Source organism: Arachis duranensis, chromosome 9, assembly GCF_000817695.3.
Source record: "Arachis duranensis cultivar V14167 chromosome 9, aradu.V14167.gnm2.J7QH, whole genome shotgun sequence".
Classification (NCBI taxonomy): Eukaryota; Viridiplantae; Streptophyta; class Magnoliopsida; order Fabales; family Fabaceae; genus Arachis; species Arachis duranensis.
This window is the reverse complement of record NC_029780.3, coordinates 36,719,265-36,729,427: the sequence shown is the minus strand read 5'-3', so window position 1 is coordinate 36,729,427 and position 10,163 is coordinate 36,719,265. Positions and strand designations below refer to the sequence as shown.

Genomic DNA, 10,163 nt, shown 5'->3' with positions numbered 1-10,163 from the left:
TTTCACTGAGAGGATGGGAGGTAGCCATTGACAACGGTGAAACCCTACATATAGCTTGCCATGGAAGGAGACTTGCGTGTTTGAAGAAGAAGACAGTAGGAAAGCAGAGATTCAGAAGATGGAGCATCTCCAAACCTCAACCTATTCTCCATTACTACAAAACAAGTAATCATTTCATGTTCTTTTGCTTTTCACAATCAATCCTGATAATTTCTGATATCCTGACTAAGATTTACAAGATAACCATAGCTTGCTTCAAGCCGACAATCTCTGTGGGATCGACCCTTGCTCACGCAAGGTATTACTTGGACGACCCAGTACACTTGCTGGTTAGTTGTGCGGAGTTGCAAAAGTGTGATTGCAATTTCGTGCACCACGGCCTCAGTCCGTCACTTAGCCTCTTATTTTCCACTATAATAGGACAGTGATTTGATAAACCCCCTTGGACCACCTTTTAAGCGAGTCTCTGGAAACACCTTAAGTCATTCTAAGATAACCAGAGCTTTATTAATACGGCTACAGGATCGACCTCTGAACCATGTAAACTTTTGGTCAGTAATCAGCAAGTCCATCAAACCCATGTCATGTATCCAATTCTTGAATTCTTCTGACGACAAAAGGTAAGCTATCAGTGCCTCGCCTTTCCTCCACCTACACAATCTCATTAAAGTCCCCCAAGAAACAACAGGGACCCTGACACAAACCGGCTACGTAACTTAACTCCTCTCACACAACAAGTTTCTCATCTGTAGCGTGTACACCATAAACCAAGAAAAAAGCACAATTAAAATTATTCTTCAAGAATACCCCCTTCAACACACAACCATCTCTCACCTTTATAGCAATTTCTCATTTTAAATAATACATCATCCCATATTAACAACAACCCACCAGATGTACCATCAGACTCAAAATACTCCCACCCCGCACAACCATTCCTCCAAATTTTCTAAACATTAAACTTTATCACTATTTATCTTTTAGTCTCAACCAGACCTAACACATTCAACCTATGTTTTCTCCTGAGGTCCTTCATCATCCTCAACTTTCCATCACCCCTTAACCCCCTAACTTTCCACGAACTAAAAAATCATTTTAAAATATTATTACACACCTTTTTATGAGTTTTGGACTTGCTCCGTCTTGCTTTTCCCTTCAATTTTGTCAATCTTCTTTTCTGAGCAATTTTTTCAGTTTTTTCTTGGAGGATAGCAATAATGTCATCTTCTTCATTATATAGCATTTCTCCTGATTCCCTTGCTAAATATCAAGTCCTTCTGTTTTCCATCAGTTGCTCATGCAATTTTGAAAACTCATTGCCACTAGCCTCATCAGCATTGGTATGCCCTTTTTTCCCCAAATTGTCCTCTCTGTCACCATAGGCCTCTCCATCATTCTGACCTAATAGATTTCTTTCAAAAATCGAACCAATTCCTAGGCCTTTATTAACTAATTCTTCATTACCTCCACCACTGTTTTCAGAATTAGCACCATCATCATGTCTGCTATTAGCCCCTTCGTCCCCTCAACCAATGTCTCAAACCCATCAATCCGTCTATTCTGTTTTCCAATTTTGCAATCTCCCGCCAATACTGCATGGATCCCTCTTCTAACCTCCTTATCACCATTAGCAACGTCTAGTCCTAGCGCACCAACAATGGACCATGGCTCGTCTTCTACCTGGACCAACGGCCGCTACAAATTGCCTCCACCACCGTACGCAGCTTGGCCTCCTCCAACACGGGTAGCCCCTTCACCTTGTGTCAAGCCAATGCCCCAATTGGACCAACAGCCGCCGCAAAGCACCTCCACCAATGTGCACTACTTGGCTACCTCCAATGCAGGTTTCTCCATCACCATGCTTTTTGCCAGCACCCCCAATTTACAAAGACTTGCTAGCATCATTGAAGCATAGCCAAACGCAGTTCCTGTCACCTGGACCCTACCAACCCGACCCAGCTGCAATGAAACCAACTTAGGATAGTCACTAGTAGCGCCTTCCTTCCTAATTGCTAATGAGCTTGGGCCCTCTTGGTCTAAATCACACTTGTTGTATTTGTTTTCATTGGTGGCCCGAACAAAAACTATTTCTTTTATCATTTTTTTACCTCCCTTTCCAACCCATTATGTTTACAACTATAACTCCACAAAATAGTAAACTTAGAAGCCACTTCATTACTCTCCTCATATCCCACAAATCTACCAAGCCTTCAATATCACTATAAACTAACTGATGCGTTACCAATTTTTTTTATGGAGCCTTGAATGGTTATAACTCCAATCATTCAAAATTGATTATGAATTTACCAATCTAACCTCATCTTCAACCTCCTCTAATAGCACCTCCATAACTACTTTCGTTGTTTGATCTTCATAACCTGTGAAATTTGTTGGCCTTATCAACCATATAGCTATATCATCACAATCCCTTGCTGTTTTGTTTTTATAGTGATTGTATCTTACAAATTCATCCCCCACAATTTTCAAGTTACATTGCAATCCATATGCTTTCCATCCCACCTCTTTTACCAATACGTCGAAGCCATTGGTAACTATTGTGATATGGACCCATTCATTGATCACATCTATAACACAGGTATCAATTAGTACACGGCCTATACTGAATAAGATGATGTACGATTCCGTCACTTTATCACACCAAACCACCTTCCCTATTGACCTCCTATTAGCTTGACAGAATCCACTGTCCAAACATGTAACGGAACGTTGAAACATTCTAACCACACTATTCGAGACTCATTCTCCCTTACTCGTCCCACCTCCATACACTATGAAATATCTGTAGTAGGATATTCATTTTGAACGTGTATGTCTCTTTAGTGTTCAACAGACTGTCAAAAGTTAATAGAGCTTTATACATTCCCATTTTGAGTACTTGAATAACTTGAGGCAAGTTCTTCGTAATCATATCCTTCAAGGACCTAAAGTCAATAGCTATCGTCTTTCCACCTATTAGACTTTTTTGCAACCTGACCAAGTTTTCTTTCGCCACAGCCACTTTTAACTTCTTCGTTCACCTATTCCCATGTGGATCTTGGTCCGTTTTATCCTTCTTCAAATCTTTAGTACAACTAGCTGGGTTTTCTTGGCATCCTCTCGTTCCCATTGTGGCTGACGAATAATTTCATTTTGATTGTCACCTCCTGATTGTATCTTCTTCGTGTCCTTCACATTTGACATTCTCTTGTTGCTTCTCCCACAAACACAACCTTACCTCTGAATCTTATATGATTCATTTCTGTTATAGCCTTTAAGGCCCGTCCTTTCGTAGTGTACCATATGAACACAAGAATGTACACATTAACACCTTTTTGTTTTTGTGATAGATATATGTCATTTATGCGTCCAATCTAATTAAATAGTTGAAACAGTTCTCCCTTCAAAATATCTTCTAGGAGATTATCCAAAAAAAATCAAGAACGTCTTATTCTCCAACCATCGATACTCTTCTCAATTCCAAATTGTAGGATCCTTGACCTAATTTCTAGTTCTACCTCTTTTTGTGTTTCCATTCTCTCTCTCTTACTCTCTCTGTCTCTCTCTCATGCTCTCTCTAGCACCACCCTCTTTCTTCCAACTCCAATCATATCCAACAAGCAATACTTCAAACAATTTTTGAATAAGGTGAAGATTCTCCTAACTAGTGCATGGAGAGAAATGGCAGTACTCAATGGTCTCTAGCTATTCGATTGTTTTTTAGTCTTTCCATTTTCCTCTTGGGATGCTCCCTTAACAATGCCACCAAAAACAATTTTGGAGGTAATTCAAGAGCTAAAATGCCCACCCAAAATCAAAATTTTTGTGTTGAAAACCTTACATGATGGGTTGCTGGTTCTGCAAAATCTCTATAAAAGAACTCCATTCATCTCGCCAAGTTGTCTCATTGTGGACAAGAAGAATAATCAAAAGTTTAAGTTTGAAAATAAGTATAAAAGCAAGATATCTATGGTGGCAATGATTATCTGACAGTTTTAAAAGATAAAAAACCTGCAAATTTTTGAAAAAAATGTGTAAATATCTCTTCATGAAGTGTTATCAATAGTTACCATCAGGGAGTGCGAAATTTACTGTGTTGACTTTTTTTTATCTCTACGATTGTTTCCAAAAATATTAGGTGGAAAGCCCATATTAATCAATATTGTTATCTTTTTAGATTTTCATATTCACTTTTTAGTGAGTAAAATATCTATCTTTTTAAAAAAATGATGTATGTTTTTTAAATTGATTTTGAGAAAAAGATTAATGCTAGAAACCAATATAAATCACTACAAGAAAATAAGCTTTCTGCCATGCTTTAAAAGCATGCCGAAAAGTGCTAAAAAGGGTGGCGACAGCTTTCCGCCACACTGTTTGAGCTATCGGCACGCTTTTGAAAGGCTTACATCCGATAGCGTGCCAGTTGATCTATCGCGACGCTTTTCTTGATCTATTTGTATGCTTTACTTTTTGCCACGCTTTTATCTATTGGCATGCTTAAAAACGTGGCTGTATGTATAACCCTATACCCATGCATTTAAAGCGTGCCAAAAGATAGATGTACAGCCACGCTTTTAAAGCGTGCCATAAATGGATATACAGCCATGTTTTTAAAGCGTGCCGAAAAATGGATATACAGCCACGCTTTTAAAGCGTGCCGAAAATTAAAAATTTGTCATTACACTTCAAAAGCGTGGCCTAATCCTTTTTCAAATAAAAAAAAAGAAAAAAAGTAGAAATACTAATGAGTTAATCTTTCAAATAAAATAAATACTAAAAAATTAATCTTCCATTGATTTATATAAAATTATGTACATGATAAAACATGAATAAAACACCTAAGAAAAATAAATTCAACTTCCAAAATAAACATTTAAAAAAATACAATTCTATGTTAGAAAATCATGAATTATTAAAATAGTAGTAGCTGCTGCTACCTCAGATATTTCTTTGTAACATGAGCAACATTGCAAGGTCCTAGAAGTACTTCTATTGATGTTTCGTTTAGTAGGATACTTTGAAGTTTCCTACAACAAATAAAATTCAAAAGCATCCTGAGAAATTTGTAGCTTCCTAGAAAAGCCAATTTTATACATACAACACCCTAAAAATCTAAATGTTAGATTAGGAGAGGATACAATCCATGTCTTACAATCTTGAAAAAAAGAAATAACTAAATTCTTCCTTCATTTAGTAATTAGAAGAACATTTAAGATGATGACTTAGGATAAATCATTTCTACTAATCAACATATCTATATTTAGTAGTACAAACAACACAGCTAGCTCATCCTGAGTTAATCAACATAAGTGACAAGAAATTTGAAATGTCATTTTTCTCATGCTCCAATAACTATATTTTACAAGAACACAGTAAAACGTTTGCAGCTTTACCATATCAGGAACTTTAGTTTAAAGCACAAGGCAAAATTAACAGCCAAAGCGCTAGGCAAATGCTAATATTATATATGAACATTGATGAGCGGATGATTTATACGTTTTTTGGCATTATTTTTAGGTAGTTTTTAGTATGATTTAGTTAGTTTTTAGTATATAATTATTAGTTTTTATGCAAAAATTACATTTCTGTACTTTACTATGAGTTTGTGTATTTTTCTGTGATTTTAGGTATTTTCTGGCTGAAATTGAGGGACCTGAGCAAAAATCTGATTCAGAGGCTGAAAAAGGACTATAGATGCTGTTGGATTCTGACCTCCCTGCACTCGAAATGAATTTTCTGCCGCTACAGAAGCTCAACTGGCACGCTCTTAATTGCGCTGGAAAGTAGACATTTTGGGCTTTCTAGCAATATATAATAGTCCATACTTTGCCCGAGATTTGATGGCCCAAATTGGCATTCCAAGTCAGCATAAAAATTCTGGCGTAAAACGCCCAAATTGGCACCAGAATTGGAGTTAAACGCCCAAACTGGCACTAGAGCTGGCATTTAACTCCAAGAGAAGCCTATGCACATGAAAGCTTCAATGCTCAGCCCAAGCACACACCAAGTGGGCCCCGAAAGTGGATTTCTGCATCATTTACTTATTTCTGTAAACCCTAGGTTACTAGTTCACTATAAATAGGACTTTTTACTATTGTATTTTCATCTTTTGATCATCTTTGATCTTGGGATCAGGTCTTTGAATCCTTTTTCGATTGTTCATGTTATTTGGGAGGCATGACCGGCCATGCCTAGACCTTGTTCTTATGTATTTTCAACGGTGGAGTTTCTTCACATCGTGTACCAAGTTTTTGGCGCCGTTGCTAGGGATTGTTCGAGTTTGGACAACTGACGGTTCATCTTGTTGCTTAGATTAGGTATTTTTTTTATTTTGTTCTTCAGAATTTTTAAGAATGAATTCTAGAGTTTCAGATGATGCTTTTATCATCACAGGAGCTAGTTGATTCCCATCAATTTGGCTGTTATATGTAATGTCCTGCTAAAGCTTGGTTAACCATGTCTAATCCTTTTAGACTGAAGCTTTAGACTAACACTGCATGATTCCTGGAATTCTTATTAAAAATTTTGAGTTTCTTATTTTCTTGTTCAAAATAATTTTCGAAAAAAATACAAAAAAAAATTATAAAATCATAAAATCAAAAAATATTTTGTGTTTCTTGTTTGAGTCTAGAGTCAAATTTTAAGTTTGTGTCAATTGCATATTTTTGTTTTTCTGGCATTTTTTGAAAACTCATGCATTGTGTTCTTTATTGATCTTCAAGTTGTTTTTGATGATTTTCTTTGTCTGATCTTTAAATTCTCTTGTTTGGTGTCTTTTGTTGTTTCTCATATGCATTCTCAAATTGTTAGTGTCTCTAGTATGAAAACTTCTAAGTTTGGTGTCTTGCATGGCTTTCTTTTCTTAAAATTTTTTTTCGAAAATATGTTCTTGATGTTCATCTTGACATTCAAAGTGTTCTTGCATGCATTCCTTGTTTTGATCTTAGTTTTTCATGTTTAATTTCATTCTGATGTTTTTCTCTCTAATCATTAAAAATTCAAAAAAAATCAAAATTATGTCTTTTCAAGTCAATAATATAGAGAATTGAAGATTCAGAACATATAGCAGAAGGATCTCAGAGAAAAAGCTGGGCGTTCAAAACGCCCAGTAGGAAGAAATTCTGGCATTTAAACGCCAGCCAGGGTACCTGGCTAGGTGTTTAATGCCCAAGGAGGTAGACAAGTGGGTGTTAAACGCCAGAATGGGTACCATTCTGGGTGTTTAACGCCAGGATAGCACCAAGGAGGTAGTTTTGTTTTCAATTCAAATCTTTTTCAATCTTTCAAGTTTTAAAACTAATTTTTCAAAATCAAATCTTTTTCATTTTTTTAATATTTTCGAAAATCCTTACTAACAATTAATGTTGTGATTCAAAAATTTCAAGTTTGTTACTTTCTTGTTAAGAAAGGTTCAATATTTGAATTTTAAAATCATATCTTTTTAATTTCTTGTTAGTCAAGTCATCAATTTTAAAAATCAAATCTTTTACAATCATATCTTTTTAAAAATCAAATTTTCTTCAATCATATCTCTTCAATCATATCTTTTCAAAATCTAATTTTTTCAATCATATATCTTTTAATTTGATTTCAAACTCTTTTTTTTTTCTCTAGCTTCTTATCTTTTTAAAATTATTTCCAAATCTTTTTCAACTAATCACTATCTCTTATCTTTTTCAAAACCACATAACTACTTCTTTCTCTCTAATTTTCGAAAATCACTAACCACTTTTTCAAAACTCTTTTTAATTAATTAATTATTTTTATTTTAATATTTGAATTTCTTCTCTCTCCTTCTTTGATAATTCGGACCCCCTCTCTTTATATGTTCGAATTCTTCTTTGTCTACCTCATCCTTCTATTCTTCTTTTCCTCTGACACATCAAGAAATCTCTATACTGTGACATAGAGGATTCCATACTTTCTTTGTTTTCTTCTCTTTTATATGAATAGGAACAAAGATAAAGGCATTCTTGTTGAAGCTGATCCTGAACCTGAAAGGACTCTGAAGAGGAAGTTAAGAGAAGCTAAAGCACAACTCTCTGGAGAGGACCTGACAAAAATTTTCGAAAAAGAGGAAGACATGGCAGCCGAAAATAACAATAATGCCAACAATGCAAGGAAGGTGCTTGGTGACTTTACTGCACCTACTCCCGACTTCTATGGGAGAAGCATCTCTATTCCTGCCATTGGAGCAAACAACTTTGAGCTTAAGCCGCAATTAGTTTCTCTGATGCAACAGAATTGCAAGTTTCATGGACTTCCATTGGAAGATCCTTATCAGTTCTTGGCTGAATTTTTGCAAATTTGTGACACTGTTAAGACCAATATAGTTGATCCTGAGGTATACTGACTTATGCTTTTCCCTTTTGCTGTAAGAGACAAAGCTAGTATATGGTTGAACTCACAACCTAGAGACAGCCTGAACTCTTGGAAAAAGCTGGTCAATGCCTTCTTAGCTAAATTCTTTCCACCTCAAAAGATGAGTAAGCTTAGAGTGGAAGTTCAAACCTTCAAACAAAAGGAAGGTGAATCCCTCTATGAAGCTTGGGAAAGATACAAGCAATTGATTAGAAGGTGTCCTTCTGACATGCTTTTAGAATGGAGCATCATAGGTATCTTCTATGATGGTCTGTCTGAGTTATCCAAGATGTCATTGGACCATTCTGCAGGCGGATCTATTCATCTGAAGAAAACTCATGCAAAAGCCCAAGAACTCATTGAAATGGTTGTAAATAACCAATTCATGTACACTTCTGAAAGAAATCCTGTGAGCAATGGAACAACTCAGAAGAAAGGAGTTCTTGAGATTGACACTCTGAATGCCATATTGGCTCAGAACAAAATATTGACTCACCAAGTCAATATTATTTCTCAGAATCTGACTGGATTGCAAGCTGCATCTGGCAATGCTAAAGAAGCCTCCTCTGAAGGAGAAGCTTATGACCCTGAGAATCCTGCAATGGAAGAGGTGAATTACATGGGAGAACCCTATGGAAACACCTACAATTCTTCATGAAGGAATCACCCAAATTTCTCATGAAAGGATCAACAGAAGCCTCAACAAGGCTTTAATAACAATAATGGTGGGAGAAATAGGTTTGGTAATAGCAAACCTTTCCCATTATCTTCTCAGCAACAGACAGAGAACTCTAACCAGAATCGTTCTAGCTTAACAACCATAGTCTCTGATCTATCTAAGACCACACTAAGTTTCATGAATGAAACAATATCCTCCATTAGAAATTTGGAGGCACAAGTGGGTCAGCTGAGTAAGAAGGTTACTGAAACTCCTCCTAGTACTCTCCCAAGCAATACAGAAGAAAATTCAAAGAGAGAGTGCAAGGCCATAACCATGACTAACATGGCCGAACCTGGAGAGAGTGAGGAAGACGTGATTCCCAGTGAGAAAAACCTCATGGGATGTCCGCTGAAAGAAAAGAAGTTCTCCTTTGAGGAACTAAGGGAATCTGAGGCTCATACAGAGACCATAAAGATTCCATTGAACCTACTTCTACCATTCATGAGCTCTGATGAGTAAGAGGATGAAGATATTACTGAAGAGCAAGTTGCTAAGTACCTTGGAGCAATCATAAAGCTGAATGCCAAATTATTTGGTAATGAGACTCGGGAGGATGAACCTCCATTGCTCATTAATGAACTAAACACCTTGGCTCAGCTGAAGATACCTCAAAAGAAACCGGATCCCGAAAGGTTCTTAATACCTTGCACCATTGGCACCATGACCTTTGAGAAGGCTCTGTGTGACCTAGGATCAAGTGTAAACCTCATGCCACTCTCTGTAATGGAGAAACTAGGGATTTTTGAGGTACAAACTGCAAGAATCTCACTGGAGATGGCAGACAATTCAACGAAACAGGCTTATGAACTTGTAGAGGATGTCTTAGTGAAGGTTGAAGGCCTTTACATCCCTGCTGACTTCATAATCCTGGACACTGGGATGAATAAGGATGAATCCATCATCCTTGGCAGGCCTTTCCTAGCCACAGCAAAAGCTGTAATTGATGTTGACAGAGGAGACTTGGTCCTTCAAGTGAATGAGGACTACCTTGTATTTAAGGCTCAAGGATCTCCCTCTGCAACCATAGAGAGGAAGCATGAAAAGCTTCTCTCAATACAGAGTCAACCAGAGCCCCCACATTCAA

At 36.8% G+C, this 10,163-nt stretch overlaps 1 non-coding gene across 1 annotated transcript; it reads right to left on the bottom strand.

Moving 5' to 3' along the window:
* Nucleotides 1–8,485: 8,485 nt before the first annotated feature.
* LOC127742247 (small nucleolar RNA R71) lies at nucleotides 8,486–8,593 on the bottom strand. Its single transcript, XR_008003435.1, has one exon. It is a non-coding gene; the product is annotated as a small nucleolar RNA R71 (small nucleolar RNA).
* Between the last annotated feature and the right edge of the window lie 1,570 nt (nucleotides 8,594–10,163).